Source organism: Hyla sarda, chromosome 3, assembly GCF_029499605.1.
Source record: "Hyla sarda isolate aHylSar1 chromosome 3, aHylSar1.hap1, whole genome shotgun sequence".
NCBI lineage: Eukaryota > Metazoa > Chordata > Amphibia > Anura > Hylidae > Hyla > Hyla sarda.
The window spans coordinates 215623208-215640440 of NC_079191.1; the positions used below are offsets into that span (position 1 = coordinate 215623208).

General features: G+C 39.6%; 1 pseudogene; it reads left to right on the forward strand.

The window, feature by feature from the left end:
- Nucleotides 1-10200: 10200 nt before the first annotated feature.
- LOC130361026 (endophilin-A2-like) lies at nucleotides 10201-15299 on the forward strand (annotated as a pseudogene).
- Nucleotides 15300-17233: the final 1934 nt, after the last annotated feature.

Genomic DNA, 17233 nt, shown 5'->3' on the forward strand with positions numbered 1-17233 from the left:
GCCAAAAAAGGTATTTTTTTTACATTTGCACAACTGTCGCACCTAATGTGATTTGCACTAGGGTGACACAATTTGCCCTGCAGGCAAGAAAAATGGAAACTGTGACGTGAACTAACAGTGACGGCTGATTTTATTTAACAGTCAATAAAGGTTTTTTTTTTATTTGCGCAACTGTCACACCTAATGTGATTTGCACTAGTGTAACAATGAGCAAAAAAACTTGCCAGCGGAGTTCCCTTTTATGCAGTGGTCCCCAACCAGGGTGCCTCCAGCTGTTGCAATACACACGGACTGATATATTTCAGCCCTTTGAATATTGTAGTAGTTAGTTGCTTTACAGAAAAAAAAGCTTGCCAGCGGAGTTCCCCTTTTAAGCAGTGGTCCCCAACCAGGGTACCCACAGTTGTTGCAAAACACACGGACTGATATCTTTCAGCCCTTTGAATACTGTAGTAGTTAGTTGCTTGAGGGGACTTAAGTTTGATTCTAGAGTACCCCTTTTAACCAGCGTTTCCCTCCCAACCAGGGTGCCTCCAGCTGTTGCAATACTAACGGACTGATATCTTTCAGCCCTTTGAATACTGTAGTAGATAGTTGCTTGAAGGAGCTTAAGTTTGATTCTGGAGTACCCCCTTTTAACCAGCGGTTCCCTCTCAACCAGGACTGATATCTTTCAGCCCTAAAAAGGGCTTTTTTGGGTGCTGTCCTTAAAGCAGATGTTACACTAGTGCTTTAGGAGTAAACTGTACCCTGAATACACCACCCAGCAGCAACCTAGCTATCGCTTTCCCTATACAGCAGGAGCAGCTTCTCTAACCCTCCACTTCCTAAGCCTGCAGAATGCTGAATGAGGCTAAAATGGCATCTGTGCAAGAGGTAGGAGGGTCTGGAAGGGAGGGACTGCTGCTGATTGGCTGTAATGTGTCTGCTGACTCTGACTCACAGGGTCAAAGTTTACTGCAATGTTAAAGTATAGGGGGCGGATCGAACTTCACATATGTTCGCCCGGCGATGCGAACATGCGAAATTCGCCGGGAACTGTTCGCCGGCGAACAATTCGCGACATCTCTATTTAAAACTTTAAAATTGTGTTGCCTACATATTCAGGCATGGCCACAGTATCAGTTTTACATCTTTTATTTCTTTATTTTTGTGATACATAAGGAAATTATTGAAATCCACATAGCAGACTTTTTTTTAAGCAGAGCTGAAATATCATTATCAATAAACAGTAGCTACAAAGCTCACAGGTTAAATATTTGGTAAACCATAAGAGCATAGTCAATTGACCTACTTATTATGCAAATTTGCAGTTAATGATTTTCTCTTCTCTGGCAGAAAAGAATAAAATGTAGACTCCATTCTTGGGTGTATAAAAATTTATAAAGCCACCCAAAAAAAAAAAAAAATGTTAATGTAAATTTTTAAACAGGGATCAATTTATATGGGCGGGCAGGGACCTAAAAATGCACCCGACAAAAATAAAAATGTAGAAAGGGTGCTGTCAGGGACCGACCAGGGTACAGGGAAAGTGAGCCCTAAACTGACCCTAAAACTGCTCTCCCTGCCTACTTGCCCATCCACCCTAACCGGTGGATTGACAACTGGGCACCTGTCCCTCAGTGAACTAAAGTGCAGGGGCCTAACAAAAACACATACTAACAAATAGTCGGTCACAACCCAGAAACATCACAGGAGAATAGAATTCTATAGTATAAAGGTCAGAGGATACAGATCAGAGAATTAGTACAAGATAGTACAGAGGACACTATATCAGCAGACATGAACAGAGGACTCAGTGGTCATGAACAGAGGACACTTTAGATAAGCTGTCATGAACAGAAATCCAAAGATCTTAAATCAAGAACTAATAAACATATAGTGTAAAAAAAACACCAGACAGGAAAACTCTCTGAGTCCCCATGGACAGGTAACAGGGATGCCTAAATACACAGGATATAATATAGAACACTGTTCACACTGAACACAAGACAGGAATAGCAATCCCTCCGAACACTCCAGTAGACAAGGAGTCCCCATGGAATGGTTACAGGGATGCAACATAGGACACTGTTCACACTGGACACACAAACTGGACACTCCACTAACAAAGTAGCCATTAATAATAAATCCAAATAGACTACTATTAGGAAAACAGAAATAAAAAAACACAGAACTTCATAAGAACGGATACAAGAGAAAACACAGTGTGAACAGACACATAGCAGAAAAGATATACAAATCCTAAAACCTACTATGCAAACACAGATTAAAATCTACTATAAGCATGCCACCTAACCATGGCTAAAACCAGAAAATACAAAGTGGATGCTAAGACAGAGATAGTAGATTAAAAGCTCAAATAAAGAGTGTTTCACCAAGAGCTCCAAAGCAGCATGTCCAGCATGTTAGCAAGTCAGGATGTAAATGAAGTATCACCAGCCCAGAGGCTAGACTGGGCTGACTTTAACCCCTTAAGGACCGGAGGTTTTTCCGTTTTTGCATTTTCGTTTTTTGCTCCTTGCCTTTAAAAAATCATAACTCTTTCAAATTTACACCTAAAAATCCATATGATGGCTTATTTTTTGCGCCACCAATTCTACTTTGTAATGACGTCAGTCATTTTGCCCAAAAATCTATGGTGAAGCGGGAAAAAAAATCATTGTGCGACAAAATTGAAAAAAAAACGCTGTTTTGTAACTTTTGGGGGCTTCCGTTTCTACGTAGTACATTTTTCGGTAAAAATGACACCTGATATGTATTCTGTAGGTCCATACAATTAAAATGATCCCCTACTTATATAGGTTTGATTTTGTCGGACTTCTGGAAAAAATCATAACTACATGCAGGAAAATTAATACGTTTAAAATTGTCATCTTCTGACCCCTATAACTTTTTTATTTTTCCGTGTATGGGGCGGTATGAGCGCTCATTTTTTGCGCCATGATCTGAAGTTTTTAACGGTACCATTTTTGCATTGATAGGACTTATTGATCACTTTTTATTCATTTTTAAATGATATAAAAAGTGACCAAAAATGCACTATTTTGGACTTTGGAATTTTTTTGCGCGCACGCCATTGACCGAGCGGTTTAATTAATGACATATTTTTATAATTCGGACATTTCCGCACGCGGTGATACCATATATGTTTATTTTTATTTTTATTTACACTGTGTTTTTTTTTTTATTGGAAAAGGGGGGTGATTCAAACTTTTAATAGGGGAGGAGTTAAATGATCTTTATTCACTTTTTTTTTTCACTTTTTTTTTGCAGTGTTATAGGTCCCATAGGGACCTATAACACTGCACACACTGATCTTCTATGTTGATCACTGGTTTCTCATAAGAAACCAGTGATCAACGATTCTGCCGCATGACTGCTCATGCCTGGATCTCAGGCACTGAGCAGTCATTCGGCGATCGGACAGCGAGGAGGCAGGTAGGGGCCCTCCCGCTGTCCTGTCAGCTGTTCGGGATGCCGCGATTAGCCGCGGCTATCCCGAACAGCCCGACTGAGCTAGCCGGGAACTTTCACTTTCACTTTTAGCCGCGCGGCTCAGCTTTGAGCGCGCGGCTAAAGGGTTAATAGCGCGCGGCGCCACGATCGGCGCTGCGCGCTATTAGAGGCGGGTCCCGGCTTCACTATGACGCCGGGCCCGCCATGATATGACGCGGGGTTACTGTGTAACCCCGCGTTATATCAGAAGAGAAGGACCAAGGACGTACCGGTACGTCCTTGGTCCTTAAGGGGTTAAATAGACACACCCAAGGAGCTATTGGCTAGCGAGCAAAAGGCTATTAACTATTCCCTTACAAAGGAACATAAAACTGTTCACACACAACCAAACCAATAGCTGTGTGTAAACACATGCCAACACAGACATGACAGGAGCATTTAAATGTAAAAATAATATATTTTTTATAATTTATTTTTTATTAGTAATGTATTTTAATATTGTGTTTAATAAAGTGTGTGTCTGTGTGTTTCACTTTTTCTCTCTCTATTTTTACATGATGGGAGCTGTAGTACCTGTACTAATAGACAGATCACAGCAGGTGTCACTCCTGACACTCGGTGCGATTGTCCTTTCTATTGCAGATATGGGTCGGCTTTCTCCTGTTCATGCATCTCTGCACTATACTCCGGTCGGCAGGTGATGTTAATAAAATTTACATCACTTATTCATATTTCCTGCAGAGAGCTGTGAGTGGCCAGATGGTTCCAGCCACTCACAGCTCTCTGCAGGAAATATGAATAATAGGTATATATATGGCATATACTCATACTACAGTGGGACAAGAGAAAAGCGTACGGCCGCCCGCATCTATACATTATACAGGTTGATCGCATCGGGTGTCAGAAGTAACACCCACTGCAATCTGTCTATTAATGCAGGCACTACAGCTCCCAGCATGGAGCAGAGTGTGCTCCATGTTGGGAGCAGTAGTGCCTGCAGTTGAGGACAGATCACAGCAAGTGTCACTCCTGACACTCTCTGCGATCGTCCTATCTATTGCAGAGATGCGAGTGCATCTATACATTGTACAGGACAATCGCAGGGGTGTTGCTAATGAAGAAATTAGTTATTTCGAATCGAGTCAAATTTTTCATGAAATTTGTGACCTTTAAATGTTTTTTTTTTTTTTTAATAACCAGGAAATTAAATTTCACCATCCACCAATGTCACCAATAATCAGGAATTAGATTCTCACCATTGCCCTGAACATACTGGCCCTGATTTACTATTGTAAACCCAACCTGTCTTGTCGGATGGTGCATCTGATTTTGGTGCCAAAAATTCTGTCTGCACCTACTGGGCACTACTAGAAGTTCTTGGCGTTAGCAGCTTTCCACTGGGAGTAATGGAATATTATTAATGCTAAAGAGTCCCTTAACCAGGGTTTGGGGAAGTGACATCATGAGGAGAGGCTAGGAGGCTCCTCCTCTCCCCCACGCCATCACTGCTGCTAACCTGCTGGCTTGTCTGGAGCTGATGGGACTGGACCATTGTGGGCAGTAAGTCGAGGAGCCTGTAGCTGCTGGGGGGAACAACTTCAGAGCCCCTGAGGCGGTGTCGGATGCGCACAAGAGAGGACCGTAGTGGTAGCGGGTGCCAGGACTGAGGCCTGAATCGGAGCTGGAGCTGCTGGAAGAGGTGGAGGAGCAGAGCTGTGGAGCTGAACTGAAGTGGAAGCCCGGGAGTGTGAGAGGCTCTGGGGGGGGGAAGCGCTGATGGAAAAAGGTAAAGCTGTGAATGGGGATAATACACCCCATAGTACTGATATGCCCTCTGACATTTCCCACTTGTTAAGCAGCTATATATGAATATTTAAAGGCATCTTGTGCTTTCCAGACTGAACGGATACAAGAGAAAACACAGTGTGAACAGACACATAGCAGAAAAGATATACAAATCCTAAAACCTACTATGCAAACACAGATTAAAATCTACTATAAGCATGCCACCTAACCATGGCTAAAACCAGAAAATACAAAGTGGATGCTAAGACAGAGATAGTAGATTAAAAGCTCAAATAAAGAGTGTTTCACCAAGAGCTCCAAAGCAGCATGTCCAGCATGTTAGCAAGTCAGGATGTAAATGAAGTATCACCAGCCCAGAGGCTAGACTGGGCGGACTTTAAATAGACACACCCAAGGAGCTATTGGCTAGCGAGCAAAAGGCTATTAACTATTCCCTTACAAAGGAACATAAAACTGTTCACACACAACCAAACCAATAGCTGTGTGTAAACACATGCCAACACAGACATGACAGGAGCATTTAAATGTAAAAATAATATATGTTTTATAATTTATTTTTTATTAGTAATGTATTTTAATATTGTGTTTAATAAAGTGTGTGTCTGTGTGTTTCACTTTTTCTCTCTCTATTTTTTACATGATGGGAGCTGTAGTACCTGTACTAATAGGCAGATCACAGCAGGTGTCACTCCTGACACTCGGTGCGATTGTCCTTTCTATTGCAGATATGGGTCGGCTTTCTCCTGTTCATGCATCTCTGCACTATACTCCGGTCGGCAGGTGATGTTAATAAAATTTACATCACTTATTCATATTTCCTGCAGAGAGCTGTGAGTGGCCAGATGGTTCCAGCCACTCACAGCGCTCTGCAGGAAATATGAATAATAGGTATATATATGGCATATACTCATACTACAGTGGGACCAGAGAAAAGCGTACGGCCACCCGCATCTATACATTATACAGGTTGATCGCATCGGGTGTCAGAAGTAACACCCACTGCAATCTGTCTATTAATGCAGGTACTACAGCTCCCAGCATGGAGCAGAGTGTGCTCCATGTTGGGAGCAGTAGTGCCTGCAGTTGAGGACAGATCACAGCAAGTGTCACTCCTGACACTCTCTGCGATCGTCCTATCTATTGCAGAGATGCGAGTGCATCTATACATTGTACAGGACAATCGCAGGGGTGTTGCTAATGAAGAAATTAGTTATTTCGAATCGAGTCAAATTTTTCATGAAATTTGTGACCTTTAAATGTTTTTTTTTTTTTTTAATAACCAGGAAATTAGATTTCACCATCCACCAATGTCACCAATAATCAGGAATTAGATTCTCACCATTGCCCTGAACATACTGGCCCTGATTTACTATTGTAAACCCAACCTGTCTTGTCGGATGGTGCATCTGATTTTGGTGCCAAAAATTCTGTCTGCACCTACTGGGCACTACTAGAAGTTCTTGGCGTTAGCAGCTTTCCACTGGGAGTAATGGAATATTATTAATGCTAAAGAGTCCCTTAACCAGGGTTTGGGGAAGTGACATCATGAGGAGAGGCTAGGAGGCTCCTCCTCTCCCCCACGCCATCACTGCTGCTAACCTGCTGGCTTGTCTGGAGCTGATGGGACTGGACCATTGTGGGCAGTAAGTCGAGGAGCCTGTAGCTGCTGGGGGGAACAACTTCAGAGCCCCTGAGGCGGTGTCGGATGCGCACAAGAGAGGACCGTAGTGGTAGCGGGTGCCAGGACTGAGGCCAGAATCGGAGCTGGAGCTGCTGGAAGAGGTAGAGCTGTGGAGCTGAACTGAAGTGGAAGCTCGGGAGTGTGAGAGGCTCTGGGGGGGAAGCGCTGATGGAAAAAGGTAAAGCTGTGAATGGGGATAATACACCCCATAGTCCTGATATGCCCTCTGACATTTCCCACTTGTTAAGCAGCTATATATGAATATTTAAAGGGATCTTGTGCTTTCCAGACTGGCTTCATTGGAACCTGAATGCTTAGAGCTCAGTATTTATTTGATAGCAGCTAATGGAAAAACTCCTAAATGTGGACTGTTTGCAGTAGGGATATACAATGGTTGCTTAAAAGAGTCTGAATTGAATGTCTGCACAGTATATCCCTAAACAAGTTAAACTGTATTCTCATTTGTTGACCTGCTTACTTGATATATAGCTCTATAGGAGCATATGAAATACACTGTGTAGCTCAGACTTGGAATTTGAATGGGCAGAGTCTGATGAATTATTCAACAGCAGCTGATATATTGGTGGTGTGTGATATACTACCTACTGGAGAGTCTGTAAATAAAAGGTGTGGAAAAAACGCTTGGTAGCGATGCTGGGTCACAGAAGGTTAAACTAAGGAAACATGTATATTTAAAAAATAAAAACATTCAATAACTTTTGGGGAAATCTCTTAATGTGACGTGTAGCATTTCTGGGTAGCGATATCTTATGCTAAAAAGTGCTTGGATTCAACGCCTGTACAGTATATAAATTTGAAAAGATAGAGCTTGAGAAGTCGCCCAGTAGTAGGAGATATATTAACTGGTGGAGAGCCTGTATCTGGGAATTGTTTGCTGGGAGTTATTGGGACACAGAAGGTTAAATCAAGAAAAAAAAGACGCACACAGTTAAATAAAATGCAATACCTTCTGGGGAAAATCCCTACTGCAAATGGTAGAGTTTTAGAGCAATGCTGTGTAATGGACACTAAAAATGCTGGGCGCTAACGCCTGCTCAAATAAGTTAAATTATCTCCACCCACTGGTCTGTATACTTGACTTGAAGCTGTATACAAGAAAAGAAAATACCTTGTGTAATCCATAAACTGGGCGGTATGTGCGATATATAATCCTCTGGAGAGATTGTAAATAACTGCTTACTGGGGAGTTTATAGTAGTAATATTTATTGGAGATTGAAAAGTGTAGGAAATAACATCTCTTCATAATAACATAAATAACATCTCTGAATAAAAATTTTCAACTCCTCTACCAGCTGATCAGTTAACCCCTTAAGGACTCAGCCCATTTTGGCCTTAAGGACTCAGACAATTTAATTTTTACGTTTTCATTTTTTCCTCCTCGCCTTCTAAAAATCATAACTCTTTTATATTTTCATCCACAGACTAGTATGAGGGCTTGTTTTTTGCGCGACCAGTTGTCCTTTGTAATGACATCACTCATTATATCATAAAATGTATGGCGCAACCAAAAAACACTATTTTTGTGGGGAAATTAAAACGAAAAACGCAATTTTGCTGATTTTGGAAGGTTTTGTTTTCACGCCGTACAATTTATGGTAAAAATGACATGTGTTCTTTATTCTGAGGGTCAATACGATTAAAATGATACCCATTATTACATACTTTTATATTATTGTTGCGCTTAAAAAAAATCACAAACTTTTTAACCAAATTAGTACGTTTATAATCCCTTTATTTTGATGACCTCTAACTTTTTTATTTTTCCGTATAAGCGGCGGTATGGGGGCTCATTTTTTGCGCCATGATCTGTACTTTTTTTGATACCACATTTGCCTATAAAAAACTTTTAATACATTTTTTATAATTTTTTTTTAATAAAATGTATTAAAAAAGTAGGAATTTTGGACTTTTTTAATTTTTTTTTCGTTCACGCCGTTCACCGTACGGGATCATTAACGTTTTATTTTAATAGTTCGGACATTTACGCACGCGGCGATACCAAATATGTCTATAAAAAATGTTTTTTACGCTTTTTGGGGGTAAAATAGGAAAAAACGGACGTTTTACTTTTTTATTGGGGGAGGGGATTTTTCACTTTTTTTTTACTGTTACTTTTACATTTTTTTACATTTTTTTTTTACACTTGAATAGTCCCCATAGGGGACTTTTCATAGCAATACCATGATTGCTAATACTGATCTGTTCTATGTATAGGACATAGAACAGATCAGTATTATTGGTCATCTCCTGCTCTGGTCTGCTCGATCACAGACCAGAGCAGGAGATGTCGGGAGCCGCACGGAGGAAGGTGAGGGGACCTCCGTGCGGCGTTATGAATGATCGGATCCCCGCAGCAGCGCTGCGGGCGATCCGATCGTTCATTTAAATCGCGAACTGCCGCAGATGCCGGAATCTGTATTGATCCCGGCACCTGAGGGGTTAATGGCGGACGCCCGCGAGATCGCGGGCGTCGGCCATTGCCGGCGGGTCCCTGGCTGCGATCAGCAGCCGGGATCAGCCGCGCATGACACGGGCATCGCTCCGATGCCCGCGGTTATGCTTAGGACCTAAATGTACGTCCTGGTGCGTTAAGTACCACCTCACCAGGACGTACATTTACGTCCTGCGTCCTTAAGGGGTTAAAGTGACATACAGCCATGTATTAACTAGCAAAACTCCCCGCCCAGTCCAGGCCCACTATATTAGATCCCATTGAAGTACTGATGGGCTGTAGAGGGTAAAAACAAGGAAAAAAGTACTTTCTTAAATGAGAATTAATATCTTCTGGGAAAAACTTTCTAGCCGTGGAGCGTGGAATTTATAATAGTAACAACTATCAATATAATTAAGCTGTCTACCCTTACCCGCTACCTTGACTAAAAGGTCCACCCCGAGTACCTCAGTACACTGACCACCCTATAAAAGGATATAAAAGCAGTGGAAGACAGAGGGAGGCAACATATAAGGACTGAAAGTACTTTCTACAAAGACTCTAATGGTCGAGCTGTCTGTGAAACTATACAATTGAGATCTATATTTCAGATAAAGAGCTATAGTCAGGAAGAAGAGAAAAATAATGGCCCCTAAATGAAATCCCACTAGCCCAGTAAAGGAAAAGACAGGACAAAAAAATGGATAAATACTTAAGCCCTGTGGCAGAAAAATCTTGACAAAGTATGGGGGAAAGGAGGAGAAACAGGCGGATGAGACTCCCCCTTGGCTTGCAGGAGTTATGTCAGCCATTGAGAAATGTAATACCTCAGTGGGGGGACTTACTAAACAAGTTGGGACTATCAGTTCTGAAATCTCTCTTATTAGAAATGACCTATCTAATATTCGGTCTAAATGTGGAGAAGCAGAGGAGAGAATAAGTGCAGTAGAGGATGAGGTAGCAAACCTTAAGAAAGAGATGAAAATACTGCAAACAGAAAATCAGTGGCTAAGAAATAAAGTAACAGACTTAGAAGACAGTCACTTAACATAGTATTTAGAGACACTGAGAATTGGTCTGACACACTGAAAATGTGTGATATAAATTGTGAGAAGACACCAATAAAATACACAAAAAGGAATGGTTAACAGAATAAGAACATGGAATGTACGTGGATAAGGGGAGGGGGCTAAAAGAGTAGCGGTAAAGAGTTATATTAAGAAATATATGCCAGGGATAATATGTTTGACAGAGACATGTTTTACAAAGGACACATTAATGGGGTACTCCCGTGGAAAACTTTTTTTTTTTTTTTAAATCAACTGGTGCCAGAAAGTTAAACAGATTTGTAAATCACTTCTATTAAAAAAAATCTTAATCCTTCCAGTACTTTTTAGGGGCTGTATACTAAAGAGAAATCCAAAAAAGAAATGCATTTCCTCTGATGTCATGACCACAGTGCTCTCTGCTGACCACTGCTGTCCATTTTAGGAACTGTCCGGAGCAGGAGAAAATCCCCATAGCAAACATTTGCTGCTCTGGACAATTCTTAAAATGGACAGCAGAGGTCACCAGAGAGCACTGTGGTCATGACATCAGAGGAAATGCATTTCTTTTTTGGATTTCTCTTTAGTATACAGCCCCTAAAAAGTACTGGAAGGATTAAGATTTTTTAATAGAAGTGATAAGTTTTCCACAGGAGTACCCCTTTAAGGATAGTTTATAATAATAGGTGCGGGTATCAATATCATGCAACATATTTTTCGTACTCAAGGGGGGTATCACTGCTTGTACAAAGGGGGTTGAATGGGAAGAGAGGGAAGTTAGAATTGATAAGGAGGGTAGATTTGTTTTTATTCAGGTAAAATGGGATGGAATTGAATACTTGATGGCATTTCTGTATAATCCTCCGTTCTCCACTAAAGTTATTGTATAATTTGCCAATTTCTGTGAAGGAAAAGGTCATCTCCCCACCTTGGTAATAGGAGACTTTTAATGGGGTGATGGATAAAAATGCTGATATATTTAGGGTAGGGAGACCCATCCCAAAAAGGGCCCCAACCCCATTGGTGATTATTAGTAAGAATTGGGATTAATAGATCTATGAAGGGTACGTAATCCTGATGATCAAGTATTCTCCTGTTGGAACAAAAGCCATCAGATATTCTCAAGAATAGGCTTGGATTTAGGAATGTCAATATTTAATAAAAAAAAATGTGTTGAAATAAAATTTCTGCACCGAAGTATATCTGACCTTTTGGTGAAAATTTTAAGGGAAAGCAATAAAAGAGCAGAAATAAAAATAAACAACCATTGGTTTAATTTGTTAGGAAGCACTGTAGACCTTGAAGGGAGGTTAAAAAATATGATTGAAGTCAATTGGGGGTCAGCATCAGATGGGATTGTATGGGAGGCCATAAAAGGGCATCGAAGGGGTGAATAATTTGGAACCATTTGTAAATTGAGGAAGAAATGTCAGGAAGAAGAGAAAAGGCTGTTGAGAAGGGTAAAACAAGCAGAAGAACTTTTTCTTAACTTGTCGACAATAAAAAAATAAAGAGCAGTGGGAAAGGTGCCAGAGAGAAATAGGCTTAATGAGGAAAAAGTTAGGAATAATATGTTTTTTGCAGGGAAGCAAAGGTTTTGGGAGGGGGGGAATGAACAAATGTCTCATATCTTTGATAAAAAATGAGAAAGATAGGAAAGGTATAACTGCCTTAAAAACTAAACAAGGAAATATTACTAATGATCCACAGATTATCCTCTCTAGTATTGCTGAGCATTTTGAGAGAATATATTCCTCTGAAGTATCCTGCTCTGAGATCAAGGTTCGTTATTTAGAGCAGAGATATTTCCTGGCAATATCAAAAGAGGATAGAATAGAAATTGATGCTCCAATAACTTTAAGTGAGCTAAATGGTGCTCTAGAATCAATTAGAGGGAACTCTTCTCCTGGAACGGATGGATTTCCATATGAAGTATACAGGAGATATAAGGAACATCTTATCCCCTGTCTTTTTAGAGCACTAACAGATGCATTGGAAATTGGTAGTCTCCCAAGATCAATGCTCCAAGCTAAAATAATACTTATCTTGAAACCTGACAAAAAAATCCTTGGGAAATTGAGTCTTATAGACCGATTTCACGTCTAAACAACAATAACAAAATATATGCTCGACTATTAGCAAATAGGCTTCAAAAAATAATTAGTAAAATAATTCATAAAGATCAGAATGGGTTTATCCCAGAAATGTGCAAATTAATGGAGAGAAAGGGTCCCACTCCATCCTGTCTTTAGATGCGGCAAAGGCATGTAGTGGGAATACTTGTGGGGGACAATGAGATCGTTTGGCATGGTTGAGGAATTTATTAAAATGGTGAAAATATTGTATTAGAATGGAGAAGCAAATGTGGAGGTGAATGGAAACTCCTCAAGATGGGTTTCTCTCGGGGGACCCCCTCTTTTGTTCACCCTGTTTATCAAACCCCTAGCAACCCAGATAAGAGATGACCCAAAGATAGAAGGTTTTGGAGCAGAGGGCGAAAGGGATAAAATATCCCTATATGCGGATGATCTTCTGCGCTATCTTAAAGACCCTCATAACTTGTTGCCCTTGGTTATGGTAAAAATCTAAATATTTGGACAATACTCAGGATTGACCATAAATTAAGAAAAATCTATTTGATGCCCTTAGGACCAGGTATAGATTTGGGCAATCCCGTAGTAAAAATTTAAAAGAGAATGAAAAATTTAAATACCTTGGCAGATATCGAGGAGTGTACAGGAGTTCCATCAACTAAACACCTTCACTGTGATAAGGGAAGTGGAAAGGAAGGCTATAGCCTGGAATAAGTTACCAATTTCTAAAGCAGATAAAATAGTGCTTATAAAGCTATAATAATTCCAAAACTGCTATATTTGTTCTGTAGGACTCCCATATGGTTTGGAGATCAAATATTTAAGCAATGAACTGCTATTTTTAACTCATTAATTTAGGTTTTGTTAATCTGTATTAAAAACAAATATGAAAAAAAATCATAAATAAAAAAAAATTGATGTTTGGGTACCAAGTTACATATAGAAAATTAAGATAATTTTCTGTAAATTCTAGTTCTGTTCATAGTTGGGCTCCTTCTTTAATTTGAACTGAGGTGTGGAGAGGCGTATCCTATTTGTATATCCTCAGGTTTCCTGTCCTGCGGTGGGAGGTCCTAGCCAGGGGTGCTGTCATGAGCTACTGAAAACATTACCTGTTAGTGCGTTGTTGGATGCTAGAGAGTCCATGAAAAGACTTGCAGAAGTGAAGGATTCTCTGGACATAGATGTGAAACAAAATTTTCTTGATCCTTTACAAAACCTTTGTGACAAGGATCTGAAAGAAATGCAGCACCATTTGAAGAAATTAGATGGTCGCAGACTGGATCATGACTACAAAAAAAAAAAAAAAAGCCAAGGAAAAATCCCAGATGAAGAGCTGAGGCAAGCTTTGGAGAAGTTTGTAGAGTGTAAAGAAGTGGCAGAAACAAGTATGCTTAATCTTTTGGACACTGATGTGGAGCAAGTCAGTCAGCTTTTGGCTTTGGTGGAATCACAGGTTGATTATCACAGGCAATCACATCAGATACTGGAGGAATAGTCAGACAAGCTCAAAGTTAGTGTGAGTGAAGCTTACTCCCAGCCCAAAAAAGAAGTAAAATGCCAATGAAGACATTTCCTGTAATCCTCTGAACAAAGCACCAGTTTCTTAATCTTTTCACTCAGAGATGGCCGCCAGAACATCTAGCAACCGCAGCTCCACACCACTGGACCAGCCCTCTTGTAAAGCCTTGTATGATTTTGACCCTGAAAATGATGGAGAACTTGGCTTTCGAGAAGGTGACATTATCGCTTTGACTAATCAGATTGCTGAAAGCTGGTATGAAGGAATGATCAATGGGCTGCCTGGATTTTTCCCTCTGAACTATGTGGAGGTTCAGGTACCGTTACCTCAGTGAGTGCGACATTATTCTATCAACAGATGGAGTTGTTATCCAGCCTTTCACTTACAGGACAAATTTACTGGGATGCTGGTTATATCACTCCTTGGAGTAGGGCATGTCTCCCATTTCTCGAACAGCAGGAGTTGGTAATGCTTTCTTGGTATGGTGCATTAGTGTCCAAACACTAGGTATAAACATATTTCCATTAATGTAACTTTTGTTATAACTCTATAGCCAAGTTGGAGGTTCATTACCTAACTCTTAAAACACAATGCTCCGCTCTTCTTCATACTTACTGTATTGTCTCCAGACATTTTAAACTTTTACAGTAAATTGGCCTCTAATATAAGGACAAGTATATCACAGCTATGTGAGGGGAATATGAGGCAACTTGTATTCTTTTATGTTTCTATTTAATCTGCTACTCAAAAAATGTATCCTGAATTTATCCTGAATTTATATTTAATTTATATATGTATATATATATTGCTATTTATTTTATATTACTACTCATATTGCTACAGTAAATGTTATATTTTTATATATAATCTTAAATTTATTTTCCTTCTCAGTAGCATAGAATAATGGCCTTCAGATGTGAGTCAACAGATTACTCCAAAAAAATAAAAATATATATAACAGTCCCTTAACCAGGTATAATTACATTTTTTACAGTTCTAACCTTCAGACCCTTCTTGGAATCCCAAACTTCTGAGATTAGATGTGCACAATCTGTTCGCTAAATCGGTAAGTTTAGGCTTCTGTTGTTTTTTGGAATTTGTAGAACCAGAAACTTCCTAGTACAAAATTGCCACCAATGTCCCCAATCAGAAAGTGTTTCTTATGACAAAATTATTCAGATTACCAAGGTCATCTCAGATAAGCAGCACATTGGATCCAACAGCCCTGAACTCAGTTGACAACATCTCAATTACTTAATTTTTTTTGTACAGATTTCAAAACTTCAGACAGCATAGTTTCATTATCAAGTGCAAGTGTTTTTAGTTTGAAGAAGAACTTGTTTTAGTGTGGAGGGACAGAATTTGCACATGAGAAGACATGATGATGGTCTCCTCTGCCCTCCTTTCTACATCTCTATGAACCGATACTGCATTCTCATATATTTCCATGTGGTTGATATAACAATCCATTGCTGTGAACTCTCCTGCTACTGTTAGCTGCCTCAGGGCTGAGGATGCTGAAGACCTTGCTTCTGACCTACATTGATCGTTTATCTTTGCTCTTCTCACTTGGATCTGTGCTCTTCAAATGTGTTGGACTCTGGAGGTGGCTGTATTGAAGAAAATGTGTTCACAAATGAAAAGTAGCTTGACAGCCTACCAGCTTCATTCCTCTATACATGATTGTGGACTTGCTTAGATGACAAGGAGAAATGAAAGTGAAACAAGGATGAATACCGGGGCCCATAAGTCAGGTCCTGGCATTCAAAATGATATTAAGAAATAAAAAACTCTACCTGTCAAATTAAATACAATGTAAACTTTGTATCCATGGTTCTGTACAAGTGTGGACTTTCAAACATAGGTGAGGCATATGCCTTTTAAAGCATAAAATTGCAAAGTGCTACAGTGCTGGTTTACCATAAAAAATCAAGTATCCCTTATATACTACACAAAAATATGAACCAAGTTAATACACTTTAAAAACAATGGATATATCATTACATTTATCAAAATGGAAAAAAAAGAGTACCCCTTTAAGGCTAGTTCAGACTGAGTGATGAATTGAAATGCATACACTTTCCACTTGTATAAAAAAATGGCGGCACTGACTGCTTTTTAAAAAGGTGCTCTGTATATTTTAAGGTCAAGTGTCAGAGGTCTCTTTCATACAATTACAATAACTATTGGTTAGTTTCTCAGTCTGCTAGCACATTTTGCTGAAGGGTTATTAAAAGAAAAAATGTTTTCTTCTTCAGCATAATGCTGTTATTGTACTGTCTTCCATGAGTTATTGCCAGTTAAGAAATACTTCAGTGAAGCAAGAAGGAAAAATCGAAAAGCTCCACAAAATGTTAGATGTGATAACCTTTTAAAATGGGCTTGTATAACGGTTCCTTCTAAAGAGCTATAAGATGAGCACTCAGACTGAACTAAAGTTCCTTATTGCCTTTTGATGCATTAAAGTCAAAGGAAAAGAGTTTATTTTGTTAGCTGTATTGCTATGTGAAGTTACTTTATTGAAACATAGATAGAAGAATATGTTCATATATACAAAATATACGTAAATCGATTCATCAAATCGACCTATAATGGCTATAATACTTGTGTGTGCTTCTCGTACAGATCCGTCAGTTTCGTCTGCTAACCTACCTTAGGTCAACAGAGAACACAGTAAGTACAGTTTAGTTGGTCTAAGAAAAAATATGCAGGTGTTTCTATGAGATATAATCAAAGCAATACAGCATTATTCATGAGCCTGACCATGTTCCCATTCAACCATACCATTCATTTATTCTTTATAATTATTCCATTTTTCTTATTCACTTTTACAGTATGAAGGAATGTTGGCGTATACATTCATACCCAATAAATCCACCTCACACAGAAAGAACAAAAACTTGCTTCATAACAACAAGAAATACATCATAATTTTTTTCCACTGAGTTACTGAGTTATTTTTACTAAATCTGTAGCTTTTGTCTTCAAACCAAAACACATATGGAAAATAATGATTTACCTGATTGATTAACCAGTTAAGGACACAGTGCGTACAGGCACGCCCCTGTTCCCGAGTCCTTAAGGACTCAGGGGGTACCTGTATGTCCTGAGTCCCGTTACCAGGGTTTAAACCATTCTCACGAGCAGAGAATGCTTCAAACCCGTGGGTCCCG